Genomic DNA, 25506 nt, shown 5'->3' with positions numbered 1-25506 from the left:
CTTAACCCTAAGACTTCAGGTTAAGTTTTAACCTTAAGACTCAACCCTGAGACTTAGTCGCGAAATTTATCCATAAGACTTATCCCTAAAACTGAAAACTGAGACTTAAACCTAAGATTTAACCTGAAGACTTAACCCTAAAACGTAGCCCTGAGACTTATCCTTGAGCTTTAACCTTGATACTTAATCCTGAGACTTCGCCCTAAGACTTATCCCCAAGATAAACTCTAAGGCTTAACCCTAAGACTTAACCTTTAAGGCTCAATCTTAAGGCTTAACCCTGAGACTTAACCATAAGACTTATCCTCAAGATTGTACTCTAAGACTTAACCCTAAGACTTAAGATGCAGACTTAACCCTAAGACTCAATCTATGAGATGTAAACTTAAGACTTAATTAACCCTAAGGCTCAATCTATGAGATGTAAACTTAAGACTTAACCTTTAGGAATTAACCCTGACACTTAACCTTAAGGCTTAACCCTAAGACTTAAGCTTAAGGTTTAAACTTAAGACTTATCCCTAAGACATAATCCTGAGACTTAACCCTAAGACTTAACCTCAAGTTTAACTTCAAAACTTAACCCTAAGACTGAATCCTAAGACACAACTTGACCACGTAACCCTGAGACTTAACCTTGAGACTTTACCTTGAAATTTAACCCTGGGATTTAACCCTAAGTCTTAATGCTAAGACTTAACTTTAAGATGTACCATTAAGACTTAACCTTAAAGCGTAACCTTAAGATTTACACTCAATACTTAACCCTAAGACTTAACCCTATGACTTAAACTTAAGGTTAAACCTTAAGACAAAACTTGAAGACTTAATTCAAAGACTTATCCCTAAGACTCAACACTGAGACTTAAACCTAAGATTTAAGACTTAACCCTAAGACTTAGCCCCAAGACTTAAGTCTAAGACTTCAAGTTATGAATTAAACTTTAGACTTAACCCTAAGACTCAAGCCATAAGACTTCACCTTAAGACTTAACCTGAAGACTTAACCTTAAAATTTAACCCTAAGACTGAACCCTAAAATATAACTTTTAAGACTTAACAATAAGCCTGAACATTAAGACACAACCTTACGACTTTAACCCTGAGACCTAACCTTGAGACTTAACACTGAGATTTAACCCTAAGACTTAACTTTAAGATGTAACATTCGGACTTAACCTTAAAACTTAACCCTAAGCCTCAACCTTAAGAAGTAACTTGAAGACTTAACCCTGAGAATGAACTCTAAGACTTCAACTTAATAATTAACGCTCAGATATAACCCTCAGACTTAAACTTAAGAAATAGCCCTAAGACTTAACCTTAATATTTAACTTGAAGATGTAACCTTAAGGCTTAACCCTAAACTTAACCCTAAGAGTTAACCTTAAGTGTTGACCTTACAGATTTAACCCTAAGAGTTAACCTTAGGACTGAAACGTTAAGACTTAACCCTAAGACTTATCCCCAAGACTTAACTCTAAAGAGTTAACCCTAAGACTTCAACTTGTGATTTAAACTTTAGACTGAACGCTAAGACTTAAAATTACGATTTAACATTAAGATTTAACCATAAGACTTAACCCTAAGACTTCAGGTTAAGTTTTAACCTTAAGACTCAACCCTGAGACTTAGTCGCGAAATTTATCCATAAGACTTATCCCTAAAACTGAAAACTGAGACTTAAACCTAAGATTTAACCTGAAGACTTAACCCTAAAACGTAGCCCTGAGACTTATCCTTGAGCTTTAACCTTGATACTTAATCCTGAGACTTCGCCCTAAGACTTATCCCCAAGACATAACTCTAAGGCTTAACCCTAAGACTTAACCTTTAAGGCTCAATCTTAAGGCTTAACCCTGAGACTTAACCATAAGACTTATCCTCAAGATTGTACTCTAAGACTTAACCCTAAGACTTAAGATGCAGACTTAACCCTAAGACTCAATCTATGAGATGTAAACTTAAGACTTAATTAACCCTAAGACGCAATCTATGAGATGTCAACTTAAGACTTAACCTTTAGGAATTAACCCTGACACTTAACCTTAAGGCTTAACCCTAAGACTTAAGCTTAAGGTTTAAACTTAAGACTTATCCCTAAGACATAATCCTGAGACTTAACCCTAAGACTTAACCTCAAGTTTAACTTCAAAACTTAACCCTAAGACTGAATCCTAAGACACAACTTGACCACGTAACCCTGAGACTTAACCTTGAGACTTTACCTTGAAATTTAACCCTGGGATTTAACCCTAAGTCTTAATGCTAAGACTTAACTTTAAGATGTACCATTAAGACTTAACCTTAAAGCGTAACCTTAAGATTTACACTCAATACTTAACCCTAAGACTTAACCCTAAGATTTAAACTTAAGGTTAAACCTTAAGACAAAACTTGAAGACTTAATTCAAAGACTTATCCCTAAGACTCAACACTGAGACTTAAACCTAAGATTTAAGACTTAACCCTAAGACTTAGCCCCAAGACTTAAGTCTAAGACTTCAAGTTATGAATTAAACTTTAGACTTAACCCTAAGACTCAAGCCATAAGACTTCACCTTAAGACTTAACCTGAAGACTTAACCTTAAAATTTAACCCTAAGACTGAACCCTAAAATATAACTTTTAAGACTTAACAATAAGCCTGAACATTAAGACACAACCTTACGACTTTAACCCTGAGACCTAACCTTGAGACTTAACACTGAGATTTAACCCTAAGACTTAACTTTAAGATGTAACATTCGGACTTAACCTTAAAACTTAACCCTAAGCCTCAACCTTAAGAAGTAACTTGAAGACTTAACCCTGAGAATGAACTCTAAGACTTCAACTTAATAATTAACGCTCAGATATAACCCTCAGACTTAAACTTAAGAAATAGCCCTAAGACTTAACCTTAATATTTAACTTTAAGATGTAACCTTAAGGCTTCACCCTAAACTTAACCCTAAGAGTTAACCTTAAGTGTTGACCTTACAGATTTAACCCTAAGAGTTAACCTTAGGACTGAAACGTTAAGACTTAACCCTAAGACTTATCCCCAAGACTTAACTCTAAAGAGTTAACCCTAAGATTTCAACTTGTGATTTAAACTTTAGACTGAACGCTAAGACTTAAAATTACGATTTAACATTAAGATTTAACCATAAGACTTAACCCTAAGACTTCAGGTTAAGTTTTAACCTTAAGACTCAACCCTGAGACATAGTCGCGAAATTTATCCATAAGACTTATCCCTAAAACTGAAAACTGAGACTTAAACCTAAGATTTAACCTGAAGACTTAACCCTAAAACGTAGCCCTGAGACTTATCCTTGAGCTTTAACCTTGATACTTAATCCTGAGACTTCGCCCTAAGACTTATCCCCAAGACATAACTCTAAGGCTTAACCCTAAGACTTAACCTTAAGGCTCAACCTTAAGACTTAACATTAAGACTTAACCCTGAGACTTAACCATAAGACTTATCCTCAAGATTGTACTCTAAGACTTAACCCTAAGACTTAAGATGCAGACTTAACCCTAAGACTCAATCTATGAGATGTAAACTTAAGACTTAATTAACCCTAAGACTCAATCTATGAGATGTAAACTTAAGACTTAACCTTTAGGAATTAACCCTGACACTTCACCTTAAGGCTTAACCCTAAGACTTAAGCTTAAGGTTTAAACTTAAGACTTATCCCTAAGACATAATCCTGAGACTTAACCCTAAGACTTAACCTCAAGTTTAACTTCAAAACTTAACCCTAAGACTGAATCCTAAGACACAACTTGACCACGTAACCCTGAGACTTAACCTTGAGACTTTACCTTGAAATTTAACCCTGGGATTTAACCCTAAGTCTTAATGCTAAGACTTAACTTTAAGATGTACCATTAAGACTTAACCTTAAAGCGTAACCTTAAGATTTACACTCAATACTTAACCCTAAGACTTAACCCTATGACTTAAACTTAAGGTTAAACCTTAAGACAAAACTTGAAGACTTAATTCAAAGACTTATCCCTAAGACTCAACACTGAGACTTAAACCTAAGATTTAAGACTTAACCCTAAGACTTAGCCCCAAGACTTAAGTCTAAGACTTCAAGTTATGAATTAAACTTTAGACTTAACCCTAAGACTCAAGCCATAAGACTTCACCTTAAGACTTAACCTGAAGACTTAACCTTAAAATTTAACCCTAAGACTGAACCCTAAAATATAACTTTTAAGACTTAACAATAAGACTGAACATTAAGACACAACCTTACGACTTTAACCCTGAGACCTAACCTTGAGACTTAACACTGAGATTTAACCCTAAGACTTAACTTTAAGATGGAACATTCGGACTTAACCTTAAAACTTAACCCTAAGCCTCAACCTTTAGAAGTAACTTGAAGACTTAACCCTGAGAATGAACTCTAAGACTTCAACTTAATAATGAACGCTCAGATATAACCCTCAGACTTAAACTTAAGAAATAGCCCTAAGACTTAACCTTAATATTTAACTTGAAGATGTAACATTAAGGCTTAACCCTAAACTTAACCCTAAGAGTTAACCTTAAGTGTTGACCTTACAGATTTAACCCTAAGAGTTAACCTTAGGACTGAAACGTTAAGACTTAACCCTAAGACTTATCCCCAAGACTTAACTCTAAAGAGTTAACCCTAAGACTTCAACTTGTGATTTAAACTTTAGACTGAACGCTAAGACTTAAAATTACGATTTAACATTAAGATTTAACCATAAGACTTAACCCTAAGACTTCAGGTTAAGTTTTAACCTTAAGACTCAACCCTGAGACTTAGTCGCGAAATTTATCCATAAGACTTATCCCTAAAACTGAAAACTGAGACTTAAACCTAAGATTTAACCTGAAGACTTAACCCTAAAACGTAGCCCTGAGACTTATCCTTGAGCTTTAACCTTGATACTTAATCCTGAGACTTCGCCCTAAGACTTATCCCCAAGACATAACTCTAAGGCTTAACCCTAAGACTTAACCTTTAAGGCTCAATCTTAAGGCTTAACCCTGAGACTTAACCATAAGACTTATCCTCAAGATTGTACTCTAAGACTTAACCCTAAGACTTAAGATGAAGACTTAACCCTAAGACTCAATCTATGAGATGTAAACTTAAGACTTAATGAACCCTAAGACTCAATCTATGAGATGTCAACTTAAGACTTAACCTTTAGGAATTAACCCTGACACTTAACCTTAAGGCTTAACCCTAAGACTTAAGCTTAAGGTTTAAACTTAAGACTTATCCCTAAGACATAATCCTGAGACTTAACCCTAAGACTTAACCTCAAGTTTAACTTCAAAACTTAACCCTAAGACTGAATCCTAAGACACAACTTGACCACGTAACCCTGAGACTTAACCTTGAGACTTTACCTTGAAATTTAACCCTGGGATTTAACCCTAAGTCTTAATGCTAAGACTTAACTTTAAGATGTACCATTAAGACTTAACCTTAAAGCGTAACCTTAAGATTTACACTCAATACTTAACCCTAAGACTTAACCCTATGACTTAAACTTAAGGTTAAACCTTAAGACAAAACTTGAAGACTTAATTCAAAGACTTATCCCTAAGACTCAACACTGAGACTTAAACCTAAGATTTAAGACTTAACCCTAAGACTTAGCCCCAAGACTTAAGTCTAAGACTTCAAGTTATGAATTAAACTTTAGACTTAACCCTAAGACTCAAGCCATAAGACTTCACCTTAAGACTTAACCTGAAGACTTAACCTTAAAATTTAACCCTAAGACTGAACCCTAAAATATAACTTTTAAGACTTAACAATAAGCCTGAACATTAAGACACAACCTTACGACTTTAACCCTGAGACCTAACCTTGAGACTTAACACTGAGATTTAACCCTAAGACTTAACTTTAAGATGTAACATTCGGACTTAACCTTAAAACTTAACCCTAAGCCTCAACCTTAAGAAGTAACTTGAAGACTTAACCCTGAGAATGAACTCTAAGACTTCAACTTAATAATTAACGCTCAGATATAACCCTCAGACTTAAACTTAAGAAATAGCCCTAAGACTTAACCTTAATATTTAACTTTAAGATGTAACCTTAAGGCTTCACCCTAAACTTAACCCTAAGAGTTAACCTTAAGTGTTGACCTTACAGATTTAACCCTAAGAGTTAACCTTAGGACTGAAACGTTAAGACTTAACCCTAAGACTTATCCCCAAGACTTAACTCTAAAGAGTTAACCCTAAGATTTCAACTTGTGATTTAAACTTTAGACTGAACGCTAAGACTTAAAATTACGATTTAACATTAAGATTTAACCATAAGACTTAACCCTAAGACTTCAGGTTAAGTTTTAACCTTAAGACTCAACCCTGAGACTTAGTCGCGAAATTTATCCATAAGACTTATCCCTAAAACTGAAAACTGAGACTTAAACCTAAGATTTAACCTGAAGACTTAACCCTAAAACGTAGCCCTGAGACTTATCCTTGAGCTTTAACCTTGATACTTAATCCTGAGACTTCGCCCTAAGACTTATCCCCAAGACATAACTCTAAGGCTTAACCCTAAGACTTAACCTTAAGGCTCAACCTTAAGACTTAACATTAAGACTTAACCCTGAGACTTAACCATAAGACTTATCCTCAAGATTGTACTCTAAGACTTAACCCTAAGACTTAAGATGCAGACTTAACCCTAAGACTCAATCTATGAGATGTAAACTTAAGACTTAATTAACCCTAAGGCTCAATCTATGAGATGTAAACTTAAGACTTAACCTTTAGGAATTAACCCTGACACTTAACCTTAAGGCTTAACCCTAAGACTTAAGCTTAAGGTTTAAACTTAAGACTTATCCCTAAGACATAATCCTGAGACTTAACCCTAAGACTTAACCTCAAGTTTAACTTCAAAACTTAACCCTAAGACTGAATCCTAAGACACAACTTGACCACGTAACCCTGAGACTTAACCTTGAGACTTTACCTTGAAATTTAACCCTGGGATTTAACCCTAAGTCTTAATGCTAAGACTTAACTTTAAGATGTACCATTAAGACTTAACCTTAAAGCGTAACCTTAAGATTTACACTCAATACTTAACCCTAAGACTTAACCCTATGACTTAAACTTAAGGTTAAACCTTAAGACAAAACTTGAAGACTTAATTCAAAGACTTATCCCTAAGACTCAACACTGAGACTTAAACCTAAGATTTAAGACTTAACCCTAAGACTTAGCCCCAAGACTTAAGTCTAAGACTTCAAGTTATGAATTAAACTTTAGACTTAACCCTAAGACTCAAGCCATAAGACTTCACCTTAAGACTTAACCTGAAGACTTAACCTTAAAATTTAACCCTAAGACTGAACCCTAAAATATAACTTTTAAGACTTAACAATAAGACTGAACATTAAGACACAACCTTACGACTTTAACCCTGAGACCTAACCTTGAGACTTAACACTGAGATTTAACCCTAAGACTTAACTTTAAGATGTAACATTCGGACTTAACCTTAAAACTTAACCCTAAGCCTCAACCTTAAGAAGTAACTTGAAGACTTAACCCTGAGAATGAACTCTAAGACTTCAACTTAATAATTAACGCTCAGATATAACCCTCAGACTTAAACTTAAGAAATAGCCCTAAGACTTAACCTTAATATTTAACTTGAAGATGTAACCTTAAGGCTTAACCCTAAACTTAACCCTAAGAGTTAACCTTAAGTGTTGACCTTACAGATTTAACCCTAAGAGTTAACCTTAGGACTGAAACGTTAAGACTTAACCCTAAGACTTATCCCCAAGACTTAACTCTAAAGAGTTAACCCTAAGACTTCAACTTGTGATTTAAACTTTAGACTGAACCCTAAGACTTAAAATTACGATTTAACATTAAGATTTAACCATAAGACTTAACCCTAAGACTTCAGGTTAAGTTTTAACCTTAAGACTCAACCCTGAGACTTAGTCGCGAAATTTATCCATAAGACTTATCCCTAAAACTGAAAACTGAGACTTAAACCTAAGATTTAACCTGAAGACTTAACCCTAAAACGTAGCCCTGAGACTTATCCTTGAGCTTTAACCTTGATACTTAATCCTGAGACTTCGCCCTAAGACTTATCCCCAAGACATAACTCTAAGGCTTAACCCTAAGACTTAACCTTTAAGGCTCAATCTTAAGGCTTAACCCTGAGACTTAACCATAAGACTTATCCTCAAGATTGTACTCTAAGACTTAACCCTAAGACTTAAGATGCAGACTTAACCCTAAGACTCAATCTATGAGATGTAAACTTAAGACTTAATTAACCCTAAGACGCAATCTATGAGATGTCAACTTAAGACTTAACCTTTAGGAATTAACCCTGACACTTAACCTTAAGGCTTAACCCTAAGACTTAAGCTTAAGGTTTAAACTTAAGACTTATCCCTAAGACATAATCCTGAGACTTAACCCTAAGACTTAACCTCAAGTTTAACTTCAAAACTTAACCCTTAACCCTAAGACTGAATCCTAAGACACAACTTGACCACGTAACCCTGAGACTTAACCTTGAGACTTTACCTTGAAATTTAACCCTGGGATTTAACCCTAAGTCTTAATGCTAAGACTTAACTTTAAGATGTACCATTAAGACTTAACCTTAAAGCGTAACCTTAAGATTTACACTCAATACTTAACCCTAAGACTTAACCCTAAGATTTAAACTTAAGGTTAAACCTTAAGACAAAACTTGAAGACTTAATTCAAAGACTTATCCCTAAGACTCAAACACTGAGACTTAAACCTAAGATTTAAGACTTAACCCTAAGACTTAGCCCAAGACTTAAGTCTAAGACTTCAAGTTATGAATTAAACTTTAGACTTAACCCTAAGACTCAAGCCATAAGACTTCACCTTAAGACTTACCCTGAAGACTTAACCTTAAAATTTAACCCTAAGGACTGAACCCTAAAATATAACTTTTAAGACTTAACAATAGCCTGAACATTAAGACACAACCTTACGACTTTAACCCTGAGACCTAACCTTGAGACTTAACACTGAGATTTAACGCCTAAGGACTTAACTTTAAGATGTAACATTCGGACTTAACCTTAAAACTTAACCCTAAGCCTCAACCTTAAGAAGTAACTTGAAGACTTAACCCTGAGAATGAACTCTAAGACTTCAACTTAATAATTAACGCTCAGATATAACCCTCAGACTTAAACTTAAGAAATAGCCCTAAGACTTAACCTTAATATTTAACTTGAAGATGTAACCTTAAGGCTTCACCCTAAACTTAACCCTAAGAGTTAACCTTAAGTGTTGACCTTACAGATTTAACCCTAAGAGTTAACCTTAGGACTGAAACGTTAAGACTTAACCCTAAGACTTATCCCCAAGACTTAACTCTAAAGAGTTAACCCTAAGATTTCAACTTGTGATTTAAACTTTAGACTGAACGCTAAGACTTAAAATTACGATTTAACATTAAGATTTAACCATAAGACTTAACCCTAAGACTTCAGGTTAAGTTTTAACCTAAGACTCAACCCTGAGACTTAGTTGCGAAATTTATCCATAAGACTTATCCCTAAAACTGAAAACTGAGACTTAAACCTAAGATTTAACCTGAAGACTTAACCCTAAAACGTAGCCCTGAGACTTATCCTTGAGCTTTAACCTTGATACTTAATCCTGAGACTTCGCCCTAAGACTTATCCCCAAGACATAACTCTAAGGCTTAACCTAAGACTTAACCTTAAGACTTAACATTAAGACTTAACCCTGAGACTTAACCATAAGACTTATCCTCAAGATTGTACTCTAAGACTTAACCCTAAGACTTAAGATGCAGACTTAACCCTAAGACTCAATCTATGAGATGTAAACTTAAGACTTAATTAACCCTAAGGCTCAATCTATGAGATGTAAACTTAAGACTTAACCTTTAGGAATTAACCCTGACACTTAACCTTAAGGCTTAACCCTAAGACTTAAGCTTAAGTTTAAACTTAAGACTTATCCTAAGACATAATCCTGAGACTTAACCCTAAGACTTAACCTCAAGTTTAACTTCAAAACTTAACCCTAAGACTGAATCCTAAGACACAACTTGACCACGTAACCCTGAGACTTAACCTTGAGACTTTACCTTGAAATTTAACCCTGGATTTAACCCTAAGTCTTAATGCTAAGACTTAACTTTAAGATGTACCATTAAGACTTAACCTTAAAGCGTAACCTTAAGATTTACACTCAATACTTAACCCTAAGACTTAACCCTATGACTTAAACTTAAGGTTACACCTTAAGACAAAACTTGAAGACTTAATTCAAAGACTTATCCTAAGACTCAACACTGAGACTTAAACCTAAGATTTAAGACTTAACCCTAAGACTTAGCCCAAGACTTAAGTCTAAGACTTCAAGTTATGAATTAAACTTTAGACTTAACCCTAAGACTCAAGCATAAGACTTCACCTTAAGACTAACCTGAAGACTTAACCTTAAAATTTAACCCTAAGACTGAACCCTAAAATATAACTTTTAAGACTTAACAATAAGCCTGAACATTAAGACACAACCTTACGACTTTAACCCTGAGACCTAACCTTGAGACTTAACACTGAGATTTAACCCTAAGACTTAACTTTAAGATGTAACATTCGGACTTAAACTTAAAACTTAACCCTAAGCCTCAACCTTAAGAAGTAACTTGAAGACTTAACCCTGAGAATGAACTCTAAGACTTCAACTTAATAATTAACGCTCAGATATAACCCTCAGACTTAAACTTAAGAAATAGCCCTAAGGACTTAACCTTAATATTTAACTTTAAGATGTAACCTTAAGGCTTCACCCTAAACTTAACCCTAAGAGTTAACCTTAAGTGTTGACCTTACAGATTTAACCCTAAGAGTTAACCTTAGGACTGAAACGTTAAGACTTAACCCTAAGACTATCCCCAAGACTTAACTCTAAAGAGTTAACCCTAAGACTTCAACTTGTGATTTAAACTTTAGACTGAACGCTAAGACTTAAAATTACGATTTAACATTAAGATTTAACCATAAGACTTAACCCTAAGACTTCAGGTTAAGTTTTAACCTTAAGACTCAACCCTGAGACTTAGTCGCGAAATTTATCCATAAGACTTATCCCTAAAACTGAAAACTGAGACTTAAACCTAAGATTTAACCTGAAGACTTAACCCTAAAACGTAGCCCTGAGACTTATCCTTGAGCTTTAACCTTGATACTTAATCCTGAGACTTCGCCCTAAGACTTATCCCCAAGACATAACTCTAAGGCTTAACCCTAAGACTTAACCTTAAGGCTCAACCTTAAGACTTAACATTAAGACTTAACCCTGAGACTTAACCATAAGACTTATCTCAAGATTGTACTCTAAGACTTAACCCTATGACTTAAGATGCAGACTTAACCCTAAGACACAATCTATGAGATGTAAACTTAAGACTTAATTAACCCTAAGGCTCAATCTATGAGATGTAAACTTAAGACTTAACCTTTAGGAATTAACCCTGACCACTTAACCTTAAGGCTTACCCCTAAGACTTAAGCTTAAGGTTTAAACTTAAGACTTATCCCTAAGACATAATCCTGAGACTTAACCCTAAGACTTAACCTCAAGTTTAACCTTCAAAACTTAACCCTAAGACTGAATCCTAAGACACAACTTGACCACGTAACCCTGAGACTTAACCTTGAGACTTTACCTTAAATTTAACCCTGGGATTTAACCCTAAGTCTTAATGCTAAGACTTAACTTTAAGATGTACCATTAAGACTTAACCTTAAAGCGTAACCTTAAGATTTACACTCAATACTTAACCCTAAGACTTAACCCTAAGATTTAAACTTAAGGTTAAACCTTAAGACAAAACTTGAAGACTTAATTCAAAGACTTATCCCTAAGGACTCAACACTGAGACTTAAACCTAAGATTTAAGACTTAACCCTAAGACTTAGCCCCAAGACTTAAGTCTAAGACTTCAAGTTATGAATTAAACTTTAGACTTAACCCTAAGACTCAAGCCATAAGACTTCACCTTAAGACTTAACCTGAAGACTTAACCTTAAAATTTAACCCTAGACTGAACCCTAAAATATAACTTTTAAGACTTAAACAATAAGCCTGAACATTAAGACACAACCTTACGACTTTAACCCTGAGACCTAACCTTGAGACTTAACACTGAGATTTAACCCTAAGACTTAACTTTAAGATGTAACATTCGGACTTAACCTTAAAACTTACCCTAAGCCTCAACCTTAAGAAGTAACTTGAAGACTTAACCCTGAGAATGAACTCTAAGACTTCAACTTAATAATTAACGCTCAGATATAACCCTCAGACTTAAACTTAAGAAATAACCCTAAGACTTAACCTTAATATTTAACTTTAAGATGTAACCTTAAGGCTTCACCCTAAACTTAACCCTAAGAGTTAACCTTAAGTGTTGACCTTACAGATTTAACCCTAAGAGTTAACCTTAGGACTGAAACGTTAAGACTTAACCCTAAGACTTATCCCCAAGACTTAACTCTAAAGAGTTAACCCTAAGACTTCAACTTGTGATTTAAACTTTAGACTGAACGCTAAGACTTAAAATTACGATTTAACATTAAGATTTAACCATAAGACTTAACCCTAAGACTTCAGGTTAAGTTTTAACCTTAAGACTCAACCCTGAGACTTAGTCGCGAAATTTATCCATAAGACTTATCCCTAAAACTGAAAACTGAGACTTAAACCTAAGATTTAACCTGAAGACTTAACCCTAAAACGTAGCCCTGAGACTTATCCTTGAGCTTTAACCTTGATACTTAATCCTGAGACTTAGCCCTAAGACTTATCCCCAAGACATAACTCTAAGGCTTAACCCTAAGACTTAACCTTAAGGCTCAACCTTAAGACTTAACATTAAGACTTAACCCTAAGACATATCCTCAAGATTGTACTCTAAGACTTAACCCTAAGACTTAAGATGAAGACTTAACCCTAAGACTCAATCTATGAGATGTAAACTTAAGACTTAATTAACCCTAAGACTCAATCTATGAGATGTAAACTTAAGACTTAACCTTTAGGAATTAACCCTGACACTTAACCTTAAGGCTTAACCCTAAGACTTAAGCTTAAGGTTTAAACTTAAGACTTATCCCTAAGACATAATCCTGAGACTTAACCCTAAGACTTAACCTCAAGTTTAACTTCAAAACTTAAGCCTAAGACTGAATCCTAAGACACAACTTGACCACGTAACCCTGAGACTTAACCTTGAGACTTTACCTTGAAATTTAACCCTGGGATTTAACCCTAAGTCTTAATGCTAAGACTTAACTTTAAGATGTACCATTAAGACTTAACCTTAAAGCGTAACCTTAAGATTTACACTCAATACTTAACCCTAAGACTTAACCCTATGACTTAAACTTAAGGTTAAACCTTAAGACAAAACTTGAAGACTTAATTCAAAGACTTATCCCTAAGACTCAACACTGAGACTTAAACCTAAGATTTAAGACTTAACCCTAAGACTTAGCCCCAAGACTTAAGTCTAAGACTTCAAGTTATGAATTAAACTTTAGACTTAACCCTAAGACTCAAGCCATAAGACTTCACCTTAAGACTTAACCTGAAGACTTAACCTTAAAATTTAACCCTAAGACTGAACCCTAAAATATAACTTTTAAGACTTAACAATAAGACTGAACATTAAGACACAACCTTACGACTTTAACCCTGAGACCTAACCTTGAGACTTAACACTGAGATTTAACCCTAAGACTTAACTTTAAGATGTAACATTCGGACTTAACCTTAAAACTTAACCCTAAGCCTCAACCTTAAGAAGTAACTTGAAGACTTAACCCTGAGAATGAACTCTAAGACTTCAACTTAATAATTAACGCTCAGATATAACCCTCAGACTTAAACTTAAGAAATAGCCCTAAGACTTAACCTTAATATTTAACTTTAAGATGTAACCTTAAGGCTTCACCCTAAACTTAACCCTAAGAGTTAACCTTAAGTGTTGACCTTACAGATTTAACCCTAAGAGTTAACCTTAGGACTGAAACGTTAAGACTTAACCCTAAGACTTATCCCCAAGACTTAACTCTAAAGAGTTAACCCTAAGACTTCAACTTGTGATTTAAACTTTAGACTGAACGCTAAGACTTAAAATTACGATTTAACATTAAGATTTAACCATAAGACTTAACCCTAAGACTTCAGGTTAAGTTTTAACCTTAAGACTCAACCCTGAGACTTAGTCGCGAAATTTATCCATAAGACTTATCCCTAAAACTGAAAACTGAGACTTAAACCTAAGATTTAACCTGAAGACTTAACCCTAAAACGTAGCCCTGAGACTTATCCTTGAGCTTTAACCTTGATACTTAATCCTGAGACTTAGCCCTAAGACTTATCCCCAAGACATAACTCTAAGGCTTAACCCTAAGACTTAACCTTAAGGCTCAACCTTAAGACTTAACCCTGAGACTTAACCATAAGACTTATCCTCAAGATTGTACTCTAAGACTTAACCCTAAGACTTAAGATGAAGACTTAACCCTAAGACTCAATCTATGAGATGTAAACTTAAGACTTAATTAACCCTAAGACTCAATCTATGAGATGTAAACTTAAGACTTAACCTTTAGGAATTAACCCTGACACTTAACCTTAAGGCTTAACCCTAAGACTTAAGCTTAAGGTTTAAACTTAAGACTTATCCCTAAGACATAATCCTGAGACTTAACCCTAAGACTTAACCTCAAGTTTAACTTCAAAACTTAACCCTAAGACTGAATCCTAAGACACAACTTGACCACGTAACCCTGAGACTTAACCTTGAGACTTTACCTTGAAATTTAACCCTGGGATTTAACCCTAAGTCTTAATGCTAAGACTTAACTTTAAGATGTACCATTAAGGCTTAACCTTAAAGCGTAACCTTAAGATTTACACTCAATACTTAACCCTAAGACTTAACCCTAAGATTTAAACTTAAGGTTAAACCTTAAGACAAAACTTGAAGACTTAATTCAAAGACTTATCCCTAAGACTCAACACTGAGACTTAAACCTAAGATTTAAGACTTAACCCTAAGACTTAGCCCCAAGACTTAAGTCTAAGACTTCAAGTTATGAATTAAACTTTAGACTTAACCCTAAGACTCAAGCCATAAGACTTCACCTTAAGACTTAACCTGAAGACTTAACCTTAAAATTTAACCCTAAGACTGAACCCTAAAATATAACTTTTAAGACTTAACAATAAGCCTGAACATTAAGACACAACCTTACGACTTCTACCCTGAGACCTAACCTTGAGACTTAACACTGAGATTTAACCCTAAGACTTAACTTTAAGATGTAACATTCGGACTTAACCTTAAAACTTAACCCTAAGCCTCAACCTTAAGAAGTAACTTGAAGACTTAACCCTGAGAATGAACTCTAAGACTTCAACTTAATAATTAACGCTCAGATATAACCCTCAGACTTAAACTTAAGAAATAACCCTAAGACTTAACCTTAATATTTAACTTTAAGATGTAACCTTAAGGCTTCACCCTAAACTTAACCCTAAGAGTTAACCTTAAGTGTTGACCTTACAGATTTAACCCTAAGAGTTAACCTTAGGACTGAAACGTTAAGACTTAACCCTAAGACTTATCCCCAAGACTTAACTCTAAAGAGTTAACCCTAAGACTTCAACTTGTGATTTAAACTTTAGACTGAACGCTAAGACTTAAAATTACGATTTAACATTAAGATTTAACCATAAGACTTAACCTTAAGACTTCAGGTTAAGTTTTAACCTTAAGACTCAACCCTGAGACTTAGTCGCGAAATTTATCCATAAGACTTATCCCTAAAACTGAAAACTGAGACTTAAACCTAAGATTTAACCTGAAGACTTAACCCTAAAACGTAGCCCTGAGACTTATCCTTGAGCTTTAACCTTGATACTTAATCCTGAGACTTAGCCCTAAGACTTATCCCCAAGACATAACTCTAAGGCTTAACCCTAAGACTTAACCTTAAGGCTCAACCTTAAGACTTAACCCTGAGACTTAACCATAAGACTTATCCTCAAGATTGTACTCTAAGACTTAACCCTAAGACTTAAGATGAAGACTTAACCCTAAGACTCAATCTATGAGATGTAAACTTAAGACTTAATTAACCCTAAGACTCAATCTATGAGATGTCAACTTAAGACTTAACCTTTAGGAATTAACCCTGACACTTAACCTTAAGGCTTAACCCTAAGACTTAAGCTTAAGGTTTAAACTTAAGACTTATCCCTAAGACATAATCCTGAGACTTAACCCTAAGACTTAACCTCAAGTTTAACTTCAAAACTTAAGCCTAAGACTGAATCCTAAGACACAACTTGACCACGTAACCCTGAGACTTAACCTTGAGACTTTACCTTGAAATTTAACCCTAAGTCTTAATGCTAAGACTTAACTTTAAGATGTACCATTAAGGCTTAACCTTAAAGCGTAACCTTAAGATTTACACTCAATACTTAACCCTAAGACTTAACCCTATGACTTAAACTTAAGGTTAAACCTTAAGACAAAACTTGAAGACTTAATTCAAAGACTTATCCCTAAGACTCAACACTGAGACTTAAACCTAAGATTTAAGACTTAACCCTAAGACTTAGCCCCAAGACTTAAGTCTAAGACTTAAACTTATGAATTAAACTTTAGACATAACCCTAAGACTCAAGCCATAAGACTTCACCTTAAGACTTAACCTGAAGACTTAACCTTAAAATTTAACCCTAAGACTGAACCCTAAAATATAACTTTTAAGACTTAACAATAAGCCTGAACATTAAGACACAACCTTACGACTTTAACCCTGAGACCTAACCTTGAGACTTAACACTGAGATTTAACCCTAAGACTTAACTTTAAGATGTAACATTCGGACTTAACCTTAAAACTTAACCCTAAGCCTCAACCTTAAGAAGTAACTTGAAGACTTAACCCTGAGAATGAACTCTAAGACTTCAACTTAATAATTAACGCTCAGATATAACCCTCAGACTTAAACTTAAGAAATAGCCCTAAGACTTAACCTTAATATTTAACTTTAAGATGTAACCTTAAGGCTTCACCCTAAACTTAACCCTAAGAGTTAACCTTAAGTGTTGACCTTACAGATTTAACCCTAAGAGTTAACCTTAGGACTGAAACGTTAAGACTTAACCCTAAGACTTATCCCCAAGACTTAACTCTAAAGAGTTAACCCTAAGACTTCAACTTGTGATTTAAACTTTAGACTGAACGCTAAGACTTAAAATTACGATTTAACATTAAGATTTAACCATAAGACTTAACCCTAAGACTTCAGGTTAAGTTTTAACCTTAAGACTCAACCCTGAGACTTAGTCGCGAAATTTATCCATAAGACTTATCCCTAAAACTGAAAACTGAGACTTAAACCTAAGATTTAACCTGAAGACTTAACCCTAAAACGTAGCCCTGAGACTTATCCTTGAGCTTTAACCTTGATACTTAATCCTGAGACTTAGCCCTAAGACTTATCCCCAAGACATAACTCTAAGGCTTAACCCTAAGACTTAACCTTAAGGCTCAACCTTAAGACTTAACCCTGAGACTTAACCATAAGACTTATCCTCAAGATTGTACTCTAAGACTTAACCCTAAGACTTAAGATGAAGACTTAACCCTAAGACTCAATCTATGAGATGTAAACTTAAGACTTAATTAACCCTAAGACTCAATCTATGAGATGTAAACTTAAGACTTAACCTTTAGGAATTAACCCTGACACTTAACCTTAAGGCTTAACCCTAAGACTTAAGCTTAAGGTTTAAACTTAAGACTTATCCCTAAGACATAATCCTGAGACTTAACCCTAAGACTTAACCTCAAGTTTAACTTCAAAACTTAACCCTAAGACTGAATCCTAAGACACAACTTGACCACGTAACCCTGAGACTTAACCTTGAGACTTTACCTTGAAATTTAACCCTGGGATTTAACCCTAAGTCTTAATGCTAAGACTTAACTTTAAGATGTACCATTAAGGCTTAACCTTAAAGCGTAACCTTAAGATTTACACTCAATACTTAACCCTAAGACTTAACCCTAAGATTTAAACTTAAGGTTAAACCTTAAGACAAAACTTGAAGACTTAATTCAAAGACTTATCCCTAAGACTCAACACTGAGACTTAAACCTAAGATTTAAGACTTAACCCTAAGACTTAGCCCCAAGACTTAAGTCTAAGACTTCAAGTTATGAATTAAACTTTAGACTTAACCCTAAGACTCAAGCCATAAGACTTCACCTTAAGACTTAACCTGAAGACTTAACCTTAAAATTTAACCCTAAGACTGAACCCTAAAATATAACTTTTAAGACTTAACAATAAGCCTGAACATTAAGACACAACCTTACGACTTCTACCCTGAGACCTAACCTTGAGACTTAACACTGAGATTTAACCCTAAGACTTAACTTTAAGATGTAACATTCGGACTTAACCTTAAAACTTAACCCTAAGCCTCAACCTTAAGAAGTAACTTGAAGACTTAACCCTGAGAATGAACTCTAAGACTTCAACTTAATAATTAACGCTCAGATATAACCCTCAGACTTAAACTTAAGAAATAACCCTAAGACTTAACCTTAATATTTAACTTTAAGATGTAACCTTAAGGCTTCACCCTAAACTTAACCCTAAGAGTTAACCTTAAGTGTTGACCTTACAGATTTAACCCTAAGAGTTAACCTTAGGACTGAAACGTTAAGACTTAACCCTAAGACTTATCCCCAAGACTTAACTCTAAAGAGTTAACCCTAAGACTTCAACTTGTGATTTAAACTTTAGACTGAACGCTAAGACTTAAAATTACGATTTAACATTAAGATTTAACCATAAGACTTAACCTTAAGACTTCAGGTTAAGTTTTAACCTTAAGACTCAACCCTGAGACTTAGTCGCGAAATTTATCCATAAGACTTATCCCTAAAACTGAAAACTGAGACTTAAACCTAAGATTTAACCTGAAGACTTAACCCTAAAACGTAGCCCTGAGACTTATCCTTGAGCTTTAACCTTGATACTTAATCCTGAGACTTAGCCCTAAGACTTATCCCCAAGACATAACTCTAAGGCTTAACCCTAAGACTTAACCTTAAGGCTCAACCTTAAGACTTAACCCTGAGACTTAACCATAAGACTTATCCTCAAGATTGTACTCTAAGACTTAACCCTAAGACTTAAGATGAAGACTTAACCCTAAGACTCAATCTATGAGATGTAAACTTAAGACTTAATTAACCCTAAGACTCAATCTATGAGATGTCAACTTAAGACTTAACCTTTAGGAATTAACCCTGACACTTAACCTTAAGGCTTAACCCTAAGACTTAAGCTTAAGGTTTAAACTTAAGACTTATCCCTAAGACATAATCCTGAGACTTAACCCTAAGACTTAACCTCAAGTTTAACTTCAAAACTTAACCCTAAGACTGAATCCTAAGACACAACTTGACCACGTAACCCTGAGACTTAACCTTGAGACTTTACCTTGAAATTTAACCCTAAGTCTTAATGCTAAGACTTAACTTTAAGATGTACCATTAAGGCTTAACCTTAAAGCGTAACCTTAAGATTTACACTCAATACTTAACCCTAAGACTTAACCCTATGACTTAAACTTAAGGTTAAACCTTAAGACAAAACTTGAAGACTTAATTCAAAGACTTATCCCTAAGACTCAACACTGAGACTTAAACCTAAGATTTAAGACTTAACCCTAAGACTTAGCCCCAAGACTTAAGTCTAAGACTTAAACTTATGAATTAAACTTTAGACATAACCCTAAGACTCAAGCCATAAGACTTCACCTTAAGACTTAACCTGAAGACTTAACCTTAAAATTTAACCCTAAGACTGAACCCTAAAATATAACTTTTAAGACTTAACAATAAGCCTGAACATTAAGACACAACCTTACGACTTTAACCCTGAGACCTAACCTTGAGACTTAACACTGAGATTTAACCCTAAGACTTAACTTTAAGATCTAACATTCAGACTTAACCTTAAAACTTAACCCTAAGCCTCAACCTTAAGAAGTAACTTGAAGACTTAACCCTGAGAATGAACTCTAAGACTTCAACTTAATAATTAACGCTCAGATATAACCCTCAGACTTAAACTTAAGAAATAGCCCTAAGACTTAACCTTAATATTTAACTTTAAGATGTAACCTTAAGGCTTCACCCTAAACTTAACCCTAAGAGTTAACCTTAAGTGTTGACCTTACAGATTTAACCCTAAGAGTTAACCTTAGGACTGAAACGTTAAGACTTAACCCTAAGACTTATCCCCAAGACTTAACTCTAAAGAGTTAACCCTAAGACTTCAACTTGTGATTTAAACTTTAGACTGAACGCTAAGACTTAAAATTACGATTTAACATTAAGATTTAACCATAAGACTTAACCCTAAGACTTCAGGTTAAGTTTTAACCTTAAGACTCAACCCTGAGACTTAGTCGCGAAATTTATCCATAAGACTTATCCCTAAAACTGAAAACTGAGACTTAAACCTAAGATTTAACCTGAAGACTTAACCCTAAAACGTAGCCCTGAGACTTATCCTTGAGCTTTAACCTTGATACTTAATCCTGAGACTTCGCCCTAAGACTTATCCCCAAGACATAACTCTAAGGCTTAACCCTAAGACTTAACCTTAAGGCTCAACCTTAAGACTTAACCCTGAGACTTAACCATAAGACTTATCCTCAAGATTGTACTCTAAGACTTAACCCTAAGACTTAAGATGAAGACTTAACCCTAAGACTCAATCTATGAGATGTAAACTTAAGACTTAATTAACCCTAAGACTCAATCTATGAGATGTCAACTTAAGACTTAACCTTTAGGAATTAACCCTGACACTTAACCTTAAGGCTTAACCCTAAGACTTAAGCTTAAGGTTTAAACTTAAGACTTATCCCTAAGACATAATCCTGAGACTTAACCCTAAGACTTAACCTCAAGTTTAACTTCAAAACTTAACCCTAAGACTGAATCCTAAGACACAACTTGACCACGTAACCCTGAGACTTAACCTTGAGACTTTACCTTGAAATTTAACCCTGGGATTTAACCCTAAGTCTTAATGCTAAGACTTAACTTTAAGATGTACCATTAAGACTTAACCTTAAAGCGTAACCTTAAGATTTACACTCAATACTTAACCCTAAGACTTAACCCTATGACTTAAACTTAAGGTTAAACCTTAAGACAAAACTTGAAGACTTAATTCAAAGACTTATCCCTAAGACTCAACACTGAGACTTAAACCTAAGATTTAAGACTTAACCCTAAGACTTAGCCCCAATACTTAAGTCTATAACTTCAAGTTATGAATTAAACTTTAGACATAACCCTAAGACTCAAGCCATAAGACTTCACCTTAAGACTTAACCTGAAGACTTAACCTTAAAATTTAACCCTAAGACTGAACCCTAAAATATAACTTTTAAGACTTAACAATAAGCCTGAACATTAAGACACAACCTTACGACTTTAACCCTGAGACCTAACCTTGAGACTTAACACTGAGATTTAACCCTAAGACTTAACTTTAAGATCTAACATTCAGACTTAACCTTAAAACTTAACCCTAAGCCTCAACCTTAAGAAGTAACTTGAAGACTTAACCCTGAGAATGAACTCTAAGACTTCAACTTAATAATTAACGCTCAGATATAACCCTCAGACTTAAACTTAAGAAATAGCCCTAAGACTTAACCTTAATATTTAACTTTAAGATGTAACCTTAAGGCTTCACCCTAAACTTAACCCTAAGAGTTAACCTTAAGTGTTGACCTTACAGATTTAACCCTAAGAGTTAACCTTAGGACTGAAACGTTAAGACTTAACCCTAAGACTTATCCCCAAGACTTAACTCTAAAGAGTTAACCCTAAGACTTCAACTTGTGATTTAAACTTTAGACTGAACGCTAAGACTTAAAATTACGATTTAACATTAAGATTTAACCATAAGACTTAACCCTAAGACTTCAGGTTAAGTTTTAACCTTAAGACTCAACCCTGAGACTTAGTCGCGAAATTTATCCATAAGACTTATCCCTAAAACTGAAAACTGAGACTTAAACCTAAGATTTAACCTGAAGACTTAACCCTAAAACGTAGCCCTGAGACTTATCCTTGAGCTTTAACCTTGATACTTAATCCTGAGACTTCGCCCTAAGACTTATCCCCAAGACATAACTCTAAGGCTTAACCCTAAGACTTAACCTTAAGGCTCAACCTTAAGACTTAACATTAAGACTTAACCCTGAGACTTAACCATAAGACTTATCCTCAAGATTGTACTCTAAGACTTAACCCTAAGACTTAAGATGAAGACTTAACCCTAAGACTCAATCTATGAGATGTAAACTTAAGACTTAATTAACCCTAAGACTCAATCTATGAGATGTAAACTTAAGACTTAACCTTTAGGAATTAACCCTGACACTTAACCTTAAGGCTTAACCCTAAGACTTAAGCTTAAGGTTTAAACTTAAGACTTATCCCTAAGACATAATCCTGAGACTTAACCCTAAGACTTAACCTCAAGTTTAACTTCAAAACTTAACCCTAAGACTGAATCCTAAGACACAACTTGACCACGTAACCCTGAGACTTAACCTTGAGACTTTACCTTGAAATTTAACCCTGGGATTTAACCCTAAGTCTTAATGCTAAGACTTAACTTTAAGATGTACCATTAAGACTTAACCTTAAAGCGTAACCTTAAGATTTACACTCAATACTTAACCCTAAGACTTAACCCTAAGATTTAAACTTAAGGTTAAACCTTAAGACAAAACTTGAAGACTTAATTCAAAGACTTATCCCTAAGACTCAACACTGAGACTTAAACCTAAGATTTAAGACTTAACCCTAAGACTTAGCCCCAAGACTTAAGTCTAAGACTTCAAGTTATGAATTAAACTTTAGACATAACCCTAAGACTCAAGCCATAAGACTTCCCCTTAAGACTTAACCTGAAGACTTAACCTTAAAATTTAACCCTAAGACTGAACCCTAAAATATAACTTTTAAGACTTAACAATAAGACTGAACATTAAGACACAACCTTACGACTTCTACCCTGAGACCTAACCTTGAGACTTAACACTGAGATTTAACCCTAAGACTTAACTTTAAGATGTAACATTCGGACTTAACCTTAAAACTTAACCCTAAGCCTCAACCTTAAGAAGTAACTTGAAGACTTAACCCTGAGAATGAACTCTAAGACTTCAACTTAATAATTAACGCTCAGATATAACCCTCAGACTTAAACTTAAGAAATAACCCTAAGACTTAACCTTAATATTTAACTTTAAGATGTAACCTTAAGGCTTCACCCTAAACTTAACCCTAAGAGTTAACCTTAAGTGTTGACCTTACAGATTTAACCCTAAGAGTTAACCTTAGGACTGAAACGTTAAGACTTAACCCTAAGACTTATCCCCAAGACTTAACTCTAAAGAGTTAACCCTAAGACTTCAACTTGTGATTTAAACTTTAGACTGAACGCTAAGACTTAAAATTACGATTTAACATTAAGATTTAACCATAAGACTTAACCCTAAGACTTCAGGTTAAGTTTTAACCTTAAGACTCAACCCTGAGACTTAGTCGCGAAATTTATCCATAAGACTTATCCCTAAAACTGAAAACTGAGACTTAAACCTAAGATTTAACCTGAAGACTTAACCCTAAAACGTAGCCCTGAGACTTATCCTTGAGCTTTAACCTTGATACTTAATCCTGAGACTTCGCCCTAAGACTTATCCCCAAGACATAACTCTAAGGCTTAACCCTAAGACTTAACCTTAAGGCTCAACCTTAAGACTTAACATTAAGACTTAACCCTGAGACTTAACCATAAGACTTATCCTCAAGATTGTACTCTAAGACTTAACCCTAAGACTTAAGATGCAGACTTAACCCTAAGACTCAATCTATGAGATGTAAACTTAAGACTTAATTAACCCTAAGACGCAATCTATGAGATGTAAACTTAAGACTTAACCTTTAGGAATTAACCCTGACACTTAACCTTAAGGCTTAACCCTAAGACTTAAGCTTAAGGTTTAAACTTAAGACTTATCCCTAAGACATAATCCTGAGACTTAACCCTAAGACTTAACCTCAAGTTTAACTTCAAAACTTAACCCTAAGACTGAATCCTAAGACACAACTTGACCACGTAACCCTGAGACTTAACCTTGAGACTTTACCTTGAAATTTAACCCTGGGATTTAACCCTAAGTCTTAATGCTAAGACTTAACTTTAAGATGTACCATTAAGACTTAACCTTAAAGCGTAACCTTAAGATTTACACTCAATACTTAACCCTAAGACTTAACCCTATGACTTAAACTTAAGGTTAAACCTTAAGACAAAACTTGAAGACTTAATTCAAAGACTTATCCCTAAGACTCAACACTGAGACTTAAACCTAAGATTTAAGACTTAACCCTAAGACTTAGCCCCAAGACTTAAGTCTAAGACTTCAAGTTATGAATTAAACTTTAGACTTAACCCTAAGACTCAAGCCATAAGACTTCACCTTAAGACTTAACCTGAAGACTTAACCTTAAAATTTAACCCTAAGACTGAACCCTAAAATATAACTTTTAAGACTTAACAATAAGCCTGAACATTAAGACACAACCTTACGACTTTAACCCTGAGACCTAACCTTGAGACTTAACACTGAGATTTAACCCTAAGACTTAACTTTAAGATGTAACATTCGGACTTAACCTTAAAACTTAACCCTAAGCCTCAACCTTAAGAAGTAACTTGAAGACTTAACCCTGAGAATGAACTCTAAGACTTCAACTTAATAATTAACGCTCAGATATAACCCTCAGACTTAAACTTAAGAAATAACCCTAAGACTTAACCTTAATATTTAACTTTAAGATGTAACCTTAAGGCTTCACCCTAAACTTAACCCTAAGAGTTAACCTTAAGTGTTGACCTTACAGATTTAACCCTAAGAGTTAACCTTAGGACTGAAACGTTAAGACTTAACCCTAAGACTTATCCCCAAGACTTAACTCTAAAGAGTTAACCCTAAGACTTCAACTTGTGATTTAAACTTTAGACTGAACGCTAAGACTTAAAATTACGATTTAACATTAAGATTTAACCATAAGACTTAACCCTAAGACTTCAGGTTAAGTTTTAACCTTAAGACTCAACCCTGAGACTTAGTCGCGAAATTTATCCATAAGACTTATCCCTAAAACTGAAAACTGAGACTTAAACCTAAGATTTAACCTGAAGACTTAACCCTAAAACGTAGCCCTGAGACTTATCCTTGAGCTTTAACCTTGATACTTAATCCTGAGACTTCGCCCTAAGACTTATCCC

Source organism: Falco punctatus (genome assembly GCF_963210335.1).
Source record: "Falco punctatus genome assembly, contig: scaffold_27, whole genome shotgun sequence".
NCBI classification, from domain to species: Eukaryota; Metazoa; Chordata; class Aves; order Falconiformes; family Falconidae; genus Falco; species Falco punctatus.
This window is presented reverse-complemented; position numbering follows the sequence as displayed.